The sequence below is a fragment of the Rissa tridactyla genome, chromosome 2 (assembly GCF_028500815.1).
Source record: "Rissa tridactyla isolate bRisTri1 chromosome 2, bRisTri1.patW.cur.20221130, whole genome shotgun sequence".
Taxonomy (NCBI): domain Eukaryota; kingdom Metazoa; phylum Chordata; class Aves; order Charadriiformes; family Laridae; genus Rissa; species Rissa tridactyla.
Window position 1 is genome coordinate 148,585,123 of NC_071467.1, and position 19,288 is coordinate 148,604,410.

The 19,288-nt window shown below is 39.3% G+C and overlaps 1 protein-coding gene across 21 annotated transcripts in view; it reads left to right on the plus strand.

Moving 5' to 3' along the window:
• The window catches only part of KIAA1217 (KIAA1217 ortholog), a 356,360-nt gene that overhangs the window by 217,085 nt on the left and 119,987 nt on the right, over positions 1 to 19,288 (plus strand). The gene's annotated exons all lie outside the window — the stretch shown is intronic.

Here is a 19,288-nt window from a genome sequence, read left to right on the forward strand (position 1 = left end):
TACGTATTCTCATTTGCGATATACAGAATATCAAACTTAATAGGAATTATTTCTTTTTCTTTGCTTGCTTTTTTCTTCCTTTTTTTTTTGAAGGAAAAGCCATCATTTAAGTGAAAACTGTTACATGAACTAGAACCTTTTCATCTATTTTATCACCCACATATCCCACTGACCAAACACACTTGAATTCCTCAGTTTCCTAGCAGTTTCCAGTTTCTAACTGATGACTCCACTTGCATGCATTTTTTCCCAGTTGCACCTAAACACAAAATCTGCATTCTGATTTGGTGGCATTTTCGATGAGAAATGTTAATACATCGGTTTGGAGGAATGAAGTGGCTCATTGAAACTTCTTTTAAATGGCTGACTTAATGATACAGTCATTAGAAAGACATCCAGCAAATTTGTTGGTCTTTAGATGAGTTTCTTAGTGCATGAAGGTTTTGTGGGGCACAGTGCTGTGAGGTTGTTCCATAATTGCCTTCATTTACACGGTTTGGTCAACTGCCTTTCAGATGCAGAAGGATTTGCGTTGTTATGCTGTGAATCATAGTGCTTTGTGATGACATTTGCACTGACAGTTATGGGAGAGATGTGCTGAAAGTCCCTGGGCTACTTCAACATTTTCAAACTCCCACATGTTTCTTCCTTTTTTTATTAGGATCTCCCAAATTCGGTTACACACCTTCTTTCAAACTGTTCTGTATAACTCGGGTCTATCACGTTGCCTGTACAGCACTCATGAATGACTGGGCAGGTGGTATGCTAATGGCTACCTTACTGAACTGACCATAATGATATGTGGGGTTTTTGTTCTTGCAACCTTTTTGTGTACTCACATCTTCTTTTTGACCGTACATTTTGTTTATTGTTGCTTTCAAGTGGATTTTGTTGCGTTCTTCAAGCTTTGAAGGGTCTGTGTTCAGTACCTTGCACTGTGAGACCTAATCCCTAGCTGCAGACCGTTCCTAACAGTGCAGTGCAAATACATTATATTTCAAAACTTTTTGGTTTATTTTGTCTTCATTCGAAGGAGGTTTTGTTGCTATTTCTCAATTCTGATTTGACATACTAGCTTTACAGTGATTTTCGGGCTATTTTAAGCAGTTTATTTGGGAGAAACACAATTCAATGTTTTGCAAATAATCCACTATGTAGCATAAGAAACAAATCCCTGTATATATGGATTAGGAGGTTGATTTGTGGCGTGTTTCTATATACGTAGTACATGTTAATCTACTTGAAAGGTAAAATGTGTGAATTGCTGCACATCTTAATAGTGTTGCAAAACATGGAATTGAAGAGCCAGACTCATCTGCTTGTTTGCTTTCCCATGTTGAAGTGGTAACTGTATACCCTTACTGTGTGTTACTGCATTTTAAACAAAAGGGACGAGAACGTTTGTGCTACTTTGTATGCTTTGCAGAGCAGGAAAAGTAAGACATCATTTAAAGCAGCTATTGTGCTGGAGGTTTCTGGAATGTTTGGCATTGCACGTTCAACTTTGGCATTTTGTCATCAAAAACTGGAGCGGAGCACAGGCTCTCAAATATGCAGTCAGGCCTCTTGAGCTCCTGTAAAAATAAGCTGGCAAACAAACCCCTTTAATAAAATGCTGATGCTGGAAAAGATACAGAGTCATCACTTCGTTATGCTACTTTTCTCAGCATGTCTCATTTATTTCCGAAAGTAAAAGAGAGAGATGATTACCAGATAAGCAAGAGTCGTGATGGGGTGAAATCCTGGCCTCACTGAGACAGGGGACAGCTCAGCCACTGGGTCGACCTCAGACCCATGAAATGTCCCAGTGACCTGGCCAGGTCACTGGTTTCAGTGGCCATTAGCTTGCCTTTTAGTCAGGGCAGTTTTTCTTCACTCTTTGTGCTCTTATGATGTCTGTCGTTCAGCGGTGTATATGGGGCTTATGATTTTTAGTTTGAGCTTTTAATTGCTCTGTAGCCAGTCAAAACGCTGCACTGGGGAGATGGGAAGGGGCTTCCAGCGTTGGGAGCATGTGGGCATTGCCCTGCTGCTGTTAAGCTGGGCAGTGGTGCTGGTGTCGATGCTGCTGAAAGAGTCTGGGGATTTTCTGGTTAATGTTAATTTTTCCTGGTCATTTTTCTCAGGATGCTTCACTTATAATTTTTGACTCAATGTATTTCTTGAATGCAAATCTGTATAGCTACTAGCCATACTTGCAACATTTTCTTAATTATCCTGCACTCTTGCCTTCCGAAGGAACTATGTGTTTTCAGTATGTACTGTATGGGATGCCTGTGTAGGATAGTTGAAGGAGGAAACGGGAGTAATGACAGTCTGGAAAAGTAAAGTAACAGAATATTTAGTTATTTAATTCATGAATTACAGTTCTATTAAAAAAGATAATAATTGGATTCTCCTGTTAGGCTGTTTAGGGTCTGTGGATCACAGTTTGCTAATAGCAACAGTAGAACATTCTTGAATACAAAGGAAAGGTGAGGGTAGAGAAACTTCTTTTAAAACACACACTTTGGCAGTGTCCAGTGATGTTACAGAAATTGCAGTATTTTTCCTGTCATACCATACTGGCAAGTGGGAGACTGGAATAAGAAAAATACGGACTTGAGAATGAAAATAATTTGGTAGAGGGGGAGTCCATGGAGACATCATGTGTGGCAGACCAGGTGCACTAACAAAGCTATCTTCCAAATACTCGTGTGTGATAGTGATCAAGTATGTAAAAAATTTAAAAAAAAAAAAAAAAAAGGTTTGATGAAATTACTTATTTAGGAAGGTATTTACCCTGCTTTCTGTTTCCAAATGAAACACTCTTGTACTGCCCTCCTGCTTCTCTGGCCAGCTCTGCCAGGCACCCAACCTGTTGCTGCCTCGGAAGAAGCCCACATGCACCTGGCAGACTAAGCATGTTGAATGAAGGCAGGACCTAACTAATACTCTTCTTTCCTCGTTAAGAGAATAGTAGTTGTTAAACTGCACAGTTTTAAATAAGGAGGAAACTGTACTTCCAATCATCTGTAGTGACAACCAGTCTTACCTTTTTCTTTTTGCTGTCCAAGTGTTGGGGAAATATTTAACCATAAGCAGCTTACATGTGTTTCTGAAGCAACTCTCTTCAATTCTGAACAGCTGAAAAAAAGCTGTCTATCAGGAAAATATTATTATTGGGTCTCTAACCGGTAATGTGCTCTATGTATTCTAATAGTGTAGAGATCAGCTACACCAGTTGTTTGTGGCTTCTTTCTTGCTAAATTCTTGCTGTCTCCCAGGGCATTGAACAGCGTGGTTTGCATGTGGTCTCTGCTGCTCATGTAAGCAGCTCCAGGGATTTTTTTAGCTGGTATCTTTTTTAAGGTCTTCGAGCCTGGCTATCTTAAGCTCACAGGAGTACAGCACATCCTGTGTACTTCGCTCTCCTCATCACGTCTCAGAATTGCTCTGGGTCTGCACAGATAGCTCCTTTCTCACCTCTCGTGGCTTCCTCTGATTTTTGCAGCCAGCTTTCCTTCTCCTGTGTTCTGGAACGGCCTCTAGCATTGGAGTAGGGACCAAGACTCAAATCTACAAAGCTCTACTACATGAAATTTCCAGTAAGCATACAAAGATTGTGACACTGTATTTGTGGTCATGGCCAGATGTTACCCTTAATCCTCCATGGACGAGATTCCTGCTATCCCAGCTGTGTTTGCAGAGTAGGGTGAGCCATGGACCCCAGTCCTTTGGGTCCCAAACCTCCACGAGAGGGAAAGAAGGCTCTTGTGAAGCTTGTTTGCTGTACATGAACTGCCATTGGAACATTTTTAGGGGACTGTAAAAAGAAATTCCTCAAGTTAGACAGTTTCAAAACTCAAATAGAGTGGTTTTGGCTTGTTAGCAGTGGATGAGATGAAACGCAGAAATTTCTAACATTTTCACTCCCTTTATCCTCTCTGTAGGAGCCCAGCAGGCAGGATGTACAGTGATTTGGAAATTTCTGTGTTCAGTTCCTAGAACAGCTGAGTCAGCTCCAGGGTTTCTCATGGCTGTGTTTTTAGCTGTCACATAGACGGTGCTAGGACTGTGGACTGCCAGCGATGATAAAAACAAATATATATTTGTGGCAATTAGACATTGATGTATCTGGAGCTAAGCGGCACTGTTGCTGGCAGGATTTCAGGAGCTGGGTTGCTTGGAGATTTAATGTTCTCATTGCGGCTGTTGAAGAGCAAGACTGAAAGCTCATAAAACTGAGGGCAAGGCATATCAACAGACCAATTAAACACAGTGTGTATCATGGATACAAATGTTTGTGAGCTATACTGCTTACACAGTAATCATTATTTTTGACCTTTCAGCGTGAACTTTGTTGATTCCCCATCACTTTTTCACGCAGGATAGTCTGCTAGAGAAAACACTGTCAGACATGACTTCATACAGTCCCTGACTTCGGTTGGACTTCTGCAGTCCTGCTGATTTAAACCAACTCGGTTTTGCTGGAATGAGGTAGAGGACAGAACAAGCCGAATTTTCCTCTCTGTGGTTTTCACTATGTAGGTCATCTAAAAAGATGAAAATGTGGTTTTCCCAACAAGCATTCTTTTCCCTTCAGTTTCATTACTAAAGTGGAGTTTGGGTGGACGATTATTGTGTTTGGTTGAGCGGCATTTGCTTTAATTACAGATATGCAGGTTGCACTGTCTTTTTTGCCAGGAGATAGGAGAAGGTCGAAGGATTTTTTTTCTGTTAATGACTCAGCCAGTGGAACAGCAGCGAGATAACTCAGTTTGCAACCACAAGGCTGTTAAAACACAGATAACTTTAGACATCTACATACAAAACAAATTTCTCCTTGTCTCATCAGGTCCTGACCAATTTCTAATAAAATGAAGCTTTAGCTCTTCTTTTCCTCTGTTTGTGTAGAGGCTTGTTTGCATGATGCAGATGCAAAGGAAATACCTGTTTAGCTTCACTTTGACATTTCCATTAAGATTAGACTCAGTATAATCTTGCATCACAAAAGCTGATTCAAATGTAGGCAGGGCCTTATTTTGTAGTAGAAAGCTGCTGAGCCCAGCTGGTGAGGAATGATCTTAGTTGCTGTGAATTGAGGAGGAGAATGCACAGATTTGGGGCTTTTGTTGAATCCTTTTTTACCGTGTCACTAGTTCCCACTGAAACCAAACTCAGCCAGAAAGGCGGTGCCCTGATGCCAGTTGAGAAGGTCGATATGGTCCTGCCTGTTAGCTTTTTGTCACGTCGTAATTGTGACAAAAATGAAATACTGGCCAACTGGCTAACCTAGCATCCTTCTTTACGATGTATTTTCTATCTGACTATGTTCAGTGGAAGATGCAGCTTTTACATTACTAAAAGCTGTTAGTCAAGTACCCTTAAATGGCATTAAACAACGTTCTTGAAAAACACAAATTATTCGTTGGACTTCCCTCCACCTCTTGCTAAAGACCTTAGTTAAAATCTTGCAAGCCACTATTTCCTGTGTGTTTTCTATTATAATTTTCTTTTTTTTTTAATACCATGGCAACAAGACCTGGTAATAGATCACAAAGGAAAGTATGATGAACGAATTTCAGTTCTTAAAGCTCTCTTTAATAGTACGAATGAAAACTAATCCTGTCCCTCAGATTTTTGTCCTGCTGAGGTCCCAACCCTTTCTATCAACTAAAATCAGGGTTTCACCATGAGAAACATAATCTAATATTAAAAAATGTACATCTGTACATTTTAGGACCAAACTGATTGCTATAATAGCGTTTTTTCCTGTCTCACATATTTTTTTCTTCTGAATTAAAGTGTACTTTTCTATCAGAAATTTCTCATAGGTACCCATATTACATGATCAAGTAACTTTTTCATATTCTTTTGGATAAATCCTGCAGGGAGAACTTCTCTGGCATCTCCCATAATTCAGAATTTTATAGCTCTTTTCTGAATGTGCTGAAGTTTTTCAACATTACTTTTGAGATATACACACCAGAACTAACCTTGCATTATTTTATGGTCCTGTCAGAGCCATATAGAGGAGTAATGCTGCTTTCCTACTGTTACTTTGAATTCCCCTCATATATCTAGAGGTTGTATTCATTGGTCACAGTATCGCATTGGGAGTTCATGCTCTGTTGTTGTTTTGGGTTTTTTAAACCATTACCTTAAAGATTGTCATTTGTCAGTGGCAGGACTGGCAAAGGTCTCCCAAATTTCCTGAGCTTAATTATGGAAGGTGGGAAAAACTCATTTAGTCTATATTTAGCTTTTCAATTAGCTCTTTACATTACTGAAGCTGTTTACATTACTAAATATTGATGGCAAGGTATATCAATAATCATAAAATCAGTAATGTAATTTATTATTTCCTTAAGGTTGTTGACAGTTGTCAACTGCAGTCCTACAGCACACCTATAGAGTGGGGAGGTGCCACTTCATTTTGAAGTGGGGAAACTGAGGCACAAATTTGTCAATGGTTGGAGCGTTGATATACCTGTACTGAACCCAGTTTTACTGAATCCACCACCTATTAGTTCATCCTTCTTGGGCTGCTTAGGAGAATAAATGTTTTATATTTAACTTCATCGTGATGTTATTCTGAAAGTGCTTCCTTAGGTGTGTGGGGTCATACGTGTTTTTTAGGACAGTGCTGTGCAGGTTAATGGTCTTATCAGAGCATGAAAAGGACAGTGGCAGCATGAATTGCATCATGCAACAGATCTGCATTCTTTGGCACGTGGAGCGGGATAATACTGCTGGTGTCCAGGCCTACTGTTTTCATAGTCCTGTGTTTCCTCACTAATAGCTTATGAGGCAAATGTTTAAGTGCTTTTTGTTATGCATTCTCCTTTTATCTCATTATTTATAGAGCAACTGTTAGTTAGGGTTGTGAAACTATCATTTTTTTTCCTTTCTGAAAAATAAGATCAAGCCGCAAAAGATGAAGACTTCCAAGAGTGCACTTACGAGTTTGTTCCCGGCGACTGTTTCGTCTCCTGTGGTTCAGTTCTGGCCCTCCTTTGACTTAGCATCCCCTGATCAGTAGAGCTTGCTGTGCCCCAGCGCCGGAGCTCCTGCAACACCTCCATGTCCTCACTGGGAATTGTCAGACCCCGGTAGATAGATACTCTTTGATCCTTAGAAGTCCTGTCAAGTCACCTAAAGAATCTTTTGATTTTTTTATGGTGGAGAACACAGACACTAAGTGTTTCACAGGACTTGCTCAGTCCTCTCTTGTGGCTCTTTTTTCTCTTTGCTATAAAGATATGGGGCTCAGGTCAAGTTTCAGCATGGGATCTGGAAAACTTTTGTACTAGAAGGAAAAGCTTGCCTAGTATTACAATAAAAGAATAACTATTTTAGGAGCTTTGGGTACTTCTGTTGGGCCAGATGCTGTGCATCTCCTGGGGAGCAGGTTGTCCTCTTTGCAGTAAGTGTGTTTTGCTGCCGTTTGTACCTGCAGATGGTTTTTGCTTGAGTGTACCTGATGCTTTTACCTTTCCTGATCATCCAGTATTGCTGTAGCAAAGGACTCCTTGGGACGTTCCTAGTTCTGCTCAGGAGACCAGTTGATCCTCTGACCGCATCTGATTCTTTGCAGCCCACTTTGGACTGCAAGCCCTCGTCTCGCCTGGAGGGGGATTGCCCCTTTTTCCCCTTCCTAGTCCCTGTGGACAGACAGATTTACCTCACAGCCTGGATTGGTCTTCCATGCCTGCCCCACCTGGAAGCAAAGGCAGGAGATGACAGTGGAGCTGTTCAGGCAGCTGGAACTGGAAAGGTGCTGGTGCCGATCCTGGGTCTTTTTAATTATTATTTTGGGCTGGTTTTTTAATCCCCTTCCCCTTCCCCTTCCCCTTCCCCTTCCCCTTCCCCTTCCATCAATCTCTAGAGGTCTAGAAACCAGAATCCCATCCAAAATCTTAAATTATTGCCCTGACAGTCCCTGTCCTTGCCCAGTGGTCAGTCCCTTGACTCAGCAGGTCCAGCATTAGATGCAGCTACTGGGTCGGGTGCCAGGTTGGGATCCTGCCTTCTGCCTTGTGCAGAGCCCGTGATCCACCACTACAAGAGATTACTAAAGAAGACAGTAATATACGTTTTGGCTATGGAGTTTTGTTTATCCTGCTCTCTTGCCGTACATCCATGATCATAAGGTTCCTAATTATTTTTTTTTAGTTTTTAAGTGTAATTAACAGAGTTGTTCAAAGGCATCTTCTCTTCAAACATTGCCCGAGCACTTGCAGAGGGGAATGCCGCTCGCTGTGTGGCCCTTCCGTGCTTGTAGTCACTGCCACACTACGGTGTCTTTACCCTGTGTTTATTTTAAATGTCTGAAGTCCAGAGCTATACTGGTATGTTAACCCGCCACCTTTGTGTAGTCTGGAAATGTTAAAACTATAAATGATTACAAACAAAGTGCCTTTGGGGGAACTTATATACTGTGGTTATTTAAGTAGTCCTTTAGATTTTACTGTAGTGCTCATTGAATGTATACGTGATCAGAGGGATACTCCACAGTTCACTGAAGTACAAAGGTATATTTAACAGGAGATGTATTTCTACTGAATATATGCTTTTTTAATTAGGATTTTAACTTAAAAAAATAATTTCAGCTTGCCTCATCTGTTCTCCATATGTAGCTATTTCAGCTAAAACACATCGCTAAAGGTTTAATTGAATCAGTGCCATAGTATAAATACATAATTTATGTATATGTACGTTTCTCATTCTGATAGCTTCCAAAAGATAGCTAAGTGACCATTAGAATAATTTAACAAGAAAAGTATTTTTAAGTGGTTTATGAGTTGTAAGTTCTCCTACATAAAATACAGCATGCTGGAACTAATTTTCATTCAAACATAAACCAATGTTTATGGTTAATGGTCAAAATTCTCAGTCTGTGCAGAACCATTTCCATACCACTGACCCATCTGTTTTAAAGAGACCTTGTCTTGAATAATACATGATATTTGGTCATTAAGAAGGAACTCCCACGGTCCAATGTATACTCAGTGCATCCTTGAAATATTTAGTCCTTGGGTCTGAAAGGTTCAGTGTTGCAGACTCTGGGCATCTTTAGCCCTCAATGAATTTTTTGCCAGAATAGATAAAGTGCATGCCAAGTAAACTGCTATAGTTTCCAACCACAGCCATAAGGAACAAAGTGAATTAAGGCTGGAGCCTAAAATTTCTAGGCAGAAGTAATAAAGCTTCTCTTTGTTGAGGTTTTAGATGCTGCTTTGTTCTCATATGCCCTGGTGAAAAAAATGTGTGTCTTTTAAAAATGTATTTTACAGACACTTAATCTTGGTTGTGTCTAATGCCTTTCAATATTTTTAAAAGAAATTCCAAGTGGATGAGTTATTTATGTGTTTAGCTTTTATTTTCCATTATGTCTTTTAATAGATTCCAGATCTCATCCATATTGTAATTGCTTCTGTGTTACGGAGCAACACAATTTACTGGGTTAAATATCCATTTTTCTTGCCTCTCTGACATGAAAGTGTGATAGACCTATACTATAAATTGTTAACACATTTGTGAGCTTGAACGTCCATACGGTCACCCTCACTGTCTGCATGCAGGCTCCATCAGACATGAGGAGGCCCCGGCGCACCTCAGCACACCTGGAAGCATCATGTTATTCCTAGTATTCAGGTTAACGTGCTTGGAAGACATTATGATTAAAGGCTGCAAATGGAGAAGTGTTCAGGCTTGAATTCTTTGTAAACTTGCTTCCCTAAGCCAACATGTTGAAGCACATGTAGAGCATAATTTTGTAGATTTGTCTGCGATCTGGGGTATGGAGATGGAATACGTGAGGTGATGGAAAAAAGAAGAGATAACCCAAACTGCTGTGTTTCCCTCCCCCCTCCCCAGCCTCTCTTCACCAGACATTACTTACTTTCCTTTTTTTTTTTTCTTTTTCCCTTAGGTTTATTTGAGTTTCTGGGGAAAGCAGGCATTAGGGGACAGAACAGCACAGGGAGTGGGTCAGAGATTTTAGGGTCTTGGGATTGCCGCCACAAATCCTTGATATTTTTTTTTTCCTGTTCTCTGGGAGTATAAGCTCCAGGAATTGAAAAATAGCGTTCTGCACTCAAGAATTACTCCACAGAAAATGTGAGGGAGCCTATAATTAAACACTTGTGCACAGATAGCAGTATTGGAAGAATAAATTTGGTGCCTGTCTCTCCAAAAATGGTTGAAAACCGTAAATCATGTATAGAATAGATAATCACAGATATAACAAACTGTAGCTGCATCTGCTGATTATTTTCTCCTCAACCTCTTGTGTACAATTAAGAATTCAGATTTAACAGCTGGGAATGATTTTCAAATGTTGATCTGAAGCAGAAAGTTCTATTGAGAAACTTTCAGCAGTTCTTTTATCTTCCCCGTTCATTATTTTTTCTGGAATAGGTTAAAAAAGATACTACTTGACCTGCTCTACATTGGGATAGAAAAGAGATCATTATGCACTCAGATATGGATTTATGCTTAATGATCCATCTTCTTATGTGGTTGAGTTCAATGGCAGACAGACTGAGTATCTGTCAACAGGCTAAACTTTCTTTGGTCAAGAAACTTTGTCTGTTAATATTTTATTTTCCTAGTTCAGCAGGGAGACATTTTTCAAAGGTTTCTTGTTGATAGTTGTAGCAAAGAAACTAAGGTATAAAGCTCAAAGTGAGTGCCTGACAAACTAAAGTTAGAGACGATACGCAAGTGAAAACTATAAAAAATGGAGGGTAGATACAAATGCAATCACACATCATTATATACAATGATTAGTATAGAGTTCTAAGTATAAATATACCAATATGCTGAACAGATAGGTCTGTGTGGACCATGTGTACATATAAAATTCCCACAGAAAGCTCTCACCTCTGTCACCGTGCTCCACATGCATGTGAATTCAAGACATTTGTCATTTAGGGAGTCAAAAGCAGCTGTTCTAGCTTTAGGACTGAGAGTTTATATGTTTGTGTTTTGTAAGTGTTTTTGTATTCTGCCAGTAAAACATCTGTGTTTAATGGAGCAATAAGCAGGTACTGCATCTATTATCCGAGTATGTATGAACGTGCAGTTACACACTTTCTTCACGACAACAAATACTCAGAGATCTTTCCTTGGTCCAATAAAGTGAATTGTGCATCTTTGTTGATGTGGTAAAGGATTATTGTGAGGAACCTGGTTAATTAATTATTCCCTCTAGAAATGGGTAAAAAGATAATTGCGTTTTTGGTAGAAGTATGTCCTAACAGGGGGCACTTAGGGCACGGATACTGCAGGGGTGAGTATTGATAAATTTATTCTCATTAGACACCTCCAGTAGCTGTGTCCATTTTACCTCCAAATATTTTCTCCTCTGTTATCTGTTCTTTCAGTTTGGGCATTTCCACTTTTTTTGCAGTGAAACAACAGATTTTTATTTTATAACAGACTTTCAAGTCTCACCCCATTGTTTGCAGATCAGGTCCAGGAGACATGTCTGAAGTCTGATTGCCCTACAGCGTTTGAGATTGGGATTGGGATTATAAAATGTCTCATCTTTTGCATTTTGTATAGATAATATGCTTTATCAACCAAAGAATCATTATTCTTAGAGCCAATATTCTACAATTTATCTTTGTCCATATTTATTTTATTTGGTGAGTTAGTTTGTTATTGTTTTTTTGGTTTTTGTTTTTTGATTTTTTTTTTAAATTTTATTTTATTTTAGTACAGCAGTATGTCCAGACCTAAACTGATTTTTAGGTTTTTTTTTCTTTTCCTTTTTTTAAGGGACAGAATTATGCCCCCTTCTCTAAGTTGCTCTCACACTCATGGTATCTGGTCTGAGGAGTTTACTTGTACAGATTGCTGTCCAGGTTAGGGATTTTTCTTCCTACAGCCTTTGTGGGTTTTGGTTTGGTTTTGGTTTTGTTTTTTTTTTTTTTGTAAATGATAGAGACAATGATTTTTTACATAATTTTACCAGCTCAACACTGAGAATAAAAGGACTATCTCAATATTAATTAAAATGTCTAGTATTCCAGAAACTTGCACAGAATAGAGGACATGTGATCAACTCCACTTAGTTTTCTAGTCTGGTCACACTAATTTCAATTTGTCCAATAATTATGGGAAGTTTTGCTCATGATAGTCTGTGATATTTAGTGGTGTTTCAGCTGGACGAACACAGTAAAATCAGCTAGTGAGGAAAGTTTGCAGATGGTACAAGATGGGAAAGTAGTCAATGACGAGAAGCTTCTTAGTAAAAAATTATCTGGGTCAACTGATGAACTCAACCCAAAGCAATAATGTGATTTTCAGTGCAGCCGTATGTCAAGGCATACACCCAGCAGCAAAGAACACAGACAATGCAAGATGCTGAGGGCTCACACCTGTGAAACACTGACTTCAGAAGAAATTGAGAGCTGTCATTAGATGTTCAACCAGTGATGACCTCCCAGTATGACTTGGAGTGGGAGAGGCTACATGGCCTTGGGGTTTGTAGGAGCAGAGGACTCTTGGGTAATGGTGGGAAGACTATGCTACGTACCCGACTGGAATTGAAGGAATTACTCCTGAAAGATTTTTTTCTAGTTCTGCTTTCCCCAATTCAAAGAGAGTGTTGAAAAAAGGTGAAGACCCAGAAGAGCCTTCTAGTGAGTAGCCTGAGGAGATTATTCATCAGGACAAGCAGGAGTTCCCAAGTGTAGTCAAGATCCAAACAGCTGGAAGTCAAGACAAGATGCATGCTGGTTGGAGACTGTTTTTACGTGTGGAAAACTATCCAGTAGAATAGCCAGCGAAGGGGTGTGAAGAGTTCTCTGGCATTGATTTATTTCTTTTTATTTTGTGTTTAATCAAGGTGATTTTTTGTTGTTAGTAAGAGGTGCTTTATTCTAACAGAAATTAATTTGGATTAGTCCCATTGCCTGGGTTCAAACTAGTGGGTTCCTCTTAACTTAATCTTGGTTTGTGTGTTTTAATTTTCAGGAGGAATGTGAACACTTCTAATTTTCACCTATTTAAATAATTAGAGAAATTTATAATAACCGTTTGTGGGATACTAGCTTTTCTGCTTTTCTATCATACTTGGAGATGAAAACTTTCCAATAATAGGGTAGTAGACTGGAGAAATAGTCTTAGAAACAAAGAACTGTTGAACCCTTTGAATCAAAATAAAAGCAGCGTTACTCTCCACCTTAATCAATAGAAGGAAGGGGCTGTTTGAGCCGTAGGGTTTTTATATTTCTTTTTTTTGTTTACAGATTTACAAAGAGAATTTTCAAATGTTGTCTTCAGGTCTTCCTTCAGAGCACAGTTGCAATGTAATTGTCAGATACATATTGGAGAAGAGGGACCACGGAAAGATAGCAGTGATGATGGTTTTCAAATAATGTATTTTTATATGGCAGGAAGAAAGTGATTACTGAAAGGTTAGCCCAGATTATTATTCATGAGTTTTCTAAGCTTTTAAACAAATTGTTGTGCAAATGTTCATAACCTCATCATTTTCCCTCTCAGAAGGTGTTCAGATCCCCACATGTGCGATAGATCAAGCGTACTTCCAAAAATAGGCAAGCTCTTTGTGCTTGCAATTCCAGATGATCTTGTTATGGCAACTGAGTCTCTGTGCAGAGTTATCTGTGGGCTGTGTGGATCCTTTTTCACACAGTTCCTCTCACGGCTGGGAGCTGCTACTCTACTGCAGAACAACCCTCTTCTTTTTGGGTGCAGAGCTTTGGTTTCAAAGCCAAACGCAATTAAGTCATCCTGATTAGATCATTAGAGCCTTCAGTGAAATCTGCTTAGTAACATGCCTGAACTTTCGCTGTGGTTCCAAATGAATAATTTTTTGGTATTTGACTTTGCTTTGAAATGTGGAGCGCTCTTTGCCCGAAGGGGTATCTGGTTTTGTATAAACATGGAAGGTTTCAGACCATTTGAGGGATGCAGTGCAGAATAATTGAGCCGTGCTAAAGATCAGAAGTGTTTCAGCAATATTATTAACAGAGTGTTCTGTATCTGCATCTTTTGAAAATTTTACAAATCAGGGGGCCTCCTCACAAACACGTCTGGTAGAGCTTGCCAGGCAGAACTAGCTGAGATCACTCTTTCCTGTAGAACTGCTATGTGTGACCCCGTGTATTTTCAGCACCGAGCATAAAGTTTTTACGGGCATCTCCCTCCCCAGATGCCCATGCTCCTGTGGTACACCAGGTGCCATCAGAGTGGAAACCGAGCGATGCAAAGCATTGAACATTGAATATTCTCAGTGTGAAAGCTGTCATGGGGGCATCATTTACTAGCAAGGGTGAACCCTTAGAGAAAATAGCAATTCATCTTGAAAATTAGGGTCACTTTCACACGCCGGGTGCCAACGTGCTACTTTCTGTGGCAAGCCTCTCCCCTTATCTCAGTCGTCTATGGGAATGGGCAGCCACCAGATGCATGGGACATTTTTACTTTGCATGTCTTCACAGTATTGTACGGGTAAGACATGGCCCTAAGAATCAACAGTTGAAGCAAATACAGGGAGGAGTATGAAGGTAATAATGAATGATGAAAATATAGATATAAAACTATGAAGACAATATATACAGAAGAAATCCCCTAAACATCCGACACCACCAGCTGCACCTCCACCTACTTGAAAGTAGTTTGATCATTTCTTGTGAGCACTCTGACTTTGTTTTTGTTTGTTTGTTTTCAATGCTAGAAATTCAGAGAGGTTTACTGTGGGATTAATTGGTGCTCAACAGGAGTTAGGCTAGCAGAATTTGACTGCTTGACAATATTTGAGAACCAAAACATGTCTCTGTTTGAGTTCATGTACATTGTTGTTACTACCTAGTCTCCAGTTTAGTAAATAGTAAGCAGTTCTTTTCTTCTCTAAGATCTGAATATTTATTGGCAGGTTGGGCCTGTCTTGTTTGGTCCTGGATAACGCAGGCAGTTACAGCTGAAGTGTAAATAATATGATGGGGTCTACATGCTTTATTTAGCAAGTAAATTAAAGTATATTAGTGTGAGGCCTCTTTGTCAGAAACAAAACAGCCACTGAAAATTCAAAGTAAAGGCTGGTAGTAGTCCACATTATTTCTTTTATTCCCCATGGCATCAAACTAATAATTGATAGTTAACGCCATTTTGGTGACTCTTATTTTAGAAGCCAGACTGTTCAAGCTACTTATTTTCAGAGTTCCAAGCTTTTGTTCGCAGTTTATAGACATAGAGCATTACTGCTTTAGCTTTTGCATCAGCTCTGTGCCCACTGAATTCAACTATGTGAATAGCTGACTTCTTCCTTCCAGCAAAATGTGTACTTCACAGCAAGAATTTTTGTGTTCTTTTCTGAACCACTCCAGTTAAGAAAATCAAGAAAAAGAATGATAGCCTGAAACATAGTTGGCAAACATTTTATACTTTAATGCTGAAATGTGTTTCATTTGCAATTAAGTTTACTAAAATTCCTTTTTTTTTGAAACCACAGCGCCTTAAGAAAGCTGTAGTACTTACTAGGGAGGTCATATTTATTAACCAGAAAATAGGATTTGGAAAGGAGATGAAGCATGGTCTGTTGCTTTAGAAATTATTCTTTGAATTGGCCAATTTTCAACTGTAAGAAGGTCTAGAAGGATTTTATCCCATTTCTGCCTCCTAGCTTTTTTTTTCCCAGCAGCACACTGATAAAAGGTTTCTTGTGAGGCTTCTGTTTTTCCAATAGGCAGAGGAAATCTAAATTGCCTTTAGGCATTTTCTTAGTTCTAATGAGTTAAGCCTGGTCCTGAAAGAATACACTCAAAATGGAGAGATACAATTTGGAAATGTGTTTTGCTGCTAATACAGGATGTTGTGAAATAGCAGATTCAGGCATCAGGAATGCAGCACTTTGAGGTGGTAGGTTGTGACTGTACTTGCAGCAATTTGCATAGCATTTTCTGCAGGTCTTTATCAGTTTACTTTTATTGCTATTTCATACCCCATGATAAAGAAGTGGAAGACCCCCTTCTGGCAAAGAAAATAGTCTTTGCAAATTATGCTGCCCAAAGGAAGAGTTGCCCTCCCTGATGCCCCTATTCCATGGCCACCATAGAGATTTTTAAGTTTACACAGTTACTGGTTTTCCCTTCCTTGTGCTGCCATCAGTTTTGACTATGGAAGAGATGCACTTTATCTTACCCCAAAAGAGCAGATACTTAGAAGAATTTCTCAGGTGCTGTAATACATTGTGATTGCACTTTCTAAATACTGCTTTATAATTCCTTTTAGACAAAAAGACAAATATTAAAATCACTCAGGATAATTCATAAGGCTTATGTGAAGGCTAGGTATGGTCTGTCAGCTGTTCTTAGCTGTGGCCCATGTATGGTTTGTGGTAATCTAGAGAGAGACCTGGCTCTTCACAGAAAAGACAGACTTTTCTTCTTGCATGGGAATTAAATGAAGCTAAATCTGTTCTGTATATTGCCGTACAGCATTTTCTCATATGAGCAGTTGCAACATTTGATGCAAGTGACTCATGCAAGTACAATTGAGGAGATGCCATCACAGGGGCCATGACTGGAAGAGCTGCTGTGCTATGGGCCAGAGGTCCTTGTTTCTCTTGATGATCTGCCCTTCACCAACATGAATCAAGTAGTTTGAGAGCTAGCAAAAACTGCTGCTTGGAGATTTGCCTATAGATTTGGACACATGCAGCTCTCCAGGTGACACCTGGCATATGAAGGGTGTATGGCTGGAGCTGTGCTCCCACACTGCTCCTAGCCTCCTTCAAACTGCCCAGTGTGGGGCAATTTAGGAGAGCTCTGTCGCCACCTTAACTTATCAGAGCTGTAACATGGCTTTTATGACCTCAGTTTCAAGGAGTTGAGATGTTCAAAGTGGCTGAGAGCTACTTGCCTTTGTCAACCCTGCAACTGAAATCAGGCGTATCCCATCTATATTAATGTGTGGTCCGGAGCTTGAGAGCTCGTCTGAAAAGCAGTTCATTCACCTTGTGAAGGTTAACGTTTGGTAGGGTTTCTTTGTTTGTTTGTTTGTTTGCTTGCTTGGGGTATACATTTGACAAAGTAACAGAACTTTGCAAACTCTTTTACCTATTACTTGGATCACGTTCTTAACAGACCTTTCTCGGTCCTTGCACAATAAATACTGTAGCTGGTGTTGCAGACTTTAATAAGCTGGTATCTATCGTAGATCCTCAGAAGAACATTTTCAAAGGGTAAGTACTGTTTTGTGTCTGTCCCTCCCCCACCCCGCCCCCCCATTTTAAATGCTATCTAATAAGGATTCATTCTAGACCATACATTATTGTTATTTGTCTAGTATTTACTAAGGCATAGAGAGAGAGGTGCCCACTTTCAGAATAGTTTTTGTTCCAAGTTTCCATTAAGTATTTTGTGTAAACAGGACATGCAGGCTCTATTAACTAGATTGAAAGGGTTCATGATGGGAGAGTGTCTTTCCAAATTAACATTGTCTACAAAATGCTTTTAAAGACATCTGTGTTTTTTTGTACTCTTAGGCCACAAAAACTTTTTTTTTTTTGATTTCTCATTTGCTTTTCAGGCAAGAAGAAAGAAGACTATCTAGCTAATTTAGAAACATACTTTTCTGGATGTTCTTCACTTATGTTCTTTTTCTCCGTATTATTTATTTCTCCATCTGCCTTTCTCTCATTTTTCATGGTAGAACAATTTCAGTTTTCCTTCTACACAGAAGTTACCTTTGTAATCTTCAGCATAAGCAATACTGCTGGGGAGCTCTGTCTGCTCATATCAGTCAAACCTTTCCTAAACAAGGGCCTAAGTTTTTAATGAAAAAACAATTTTATAGAGTTTTAAACCATTCATTTATAGATCATATGATCTGATACTGAATTAGCTCTGTGTCCTACAAACAAATGGCCAAATGCATTTCAACTTCACACCTCTGAGTTCTGCGATTCAGCAAATACTGCCCTAACAGCTATTACCATTTACAACCTAAAATTCCTCCATGAGAATGTTCCTAAAAGCTTCCAGTTTTCCAGATGGGCAGCTTAAAAGTAAATTTATAAAAAGGTAATAGGAAGGAATCTAACCCGTTATTTATAAAATCAACAAACAGTCCCTCAGTTCACATCCCAAAGGTGTCTGTGGAATCATAAATTTCTTGAATTACAATCAGAGGATCAGAAGAGCCACCTAGGTATTGCTGCTACTGGGTCCTTCCGCTATGCCCTCATTTCTTCTCCTGTTAGAACTCTGGCAGAAAGATAAATGACATGAGCTTATTTATTAATAGCATCTGAAATAATCAAATGATTATTTCTTTTTATAATTCAGTGTTCCTTCAGAAAAATGAAACATAAATTTATTTCTTTCAGCATTGTTGTACAACTTATGCCCTTGCCTTATTGGATACTATCAAAATTACTAGCCATTTATTCAGTTCCTGAGATAAGCAGAACTGAAAGCTCAGTCAATGCATGCCAGAGCCGATATGATCATCCGCTAGATTTTTTTTTTTTTCCACTTGGCTTTCTTACACTACCTAACCTTCAGTGAACTCCCTTTAACGTCTGCTTTCACAGAATTCTCCTTAATGCACCTTCATTGTCAGATTGGGTTTTCTGTTTGATTTTTAGAAATAGAGAAATAATGATGCTTCTGGGAATTTCAATGACTAGAGAAAATGACTGATGATGGGAACTCGTTTAAGAGGGTTAAAGGGATATTAGGGTAATGCAGTCAATGTGAATAGAAGTCTGGAATATTTTCACATCTTCATGAGAACTTAGTATTCCCTCTTGAGTTACTCAGATCAGAATCTCTCTTCAGTTTTGAATTACTTTTGCCTAGAACCTTCAGGATTAGAAAAAAAAAAGGAAAGAAAAGAAGAGTTCCTCAGTCTGTCTTTTGCAGCAATCTGCTGAAAGATCCTATAGTATGGAATATTTGTCATACAGCTATTATCTGCAACATAAACTGTCTTTGTATCTCCTTTCTGTGCGGGTGGGAATAAGAGCTATGTTTCCTAGCCAGTCAATCTGGAGATTATTCCCAAAACCAACTATGGCTGCGTCATCACTTTATGTTGTGAACAGCATGTTGAGTAGTAGAGGACTGCTGAGTATATCTCAGGGTCATCTTCTCTCTCAGTCAGAACTGATGCAAGTTGCAAGCAAGAAGATTATCTTTTGAGGACACTGAAGGGAAAAAATGCACCTCTACAATACACACTTAGATGCTGTAACCTGCCATGCACAGAATTTTCCTTACTAACAGTTATATCCGAGAATAGGATGTCTTGATGTTTGGAAATAGAG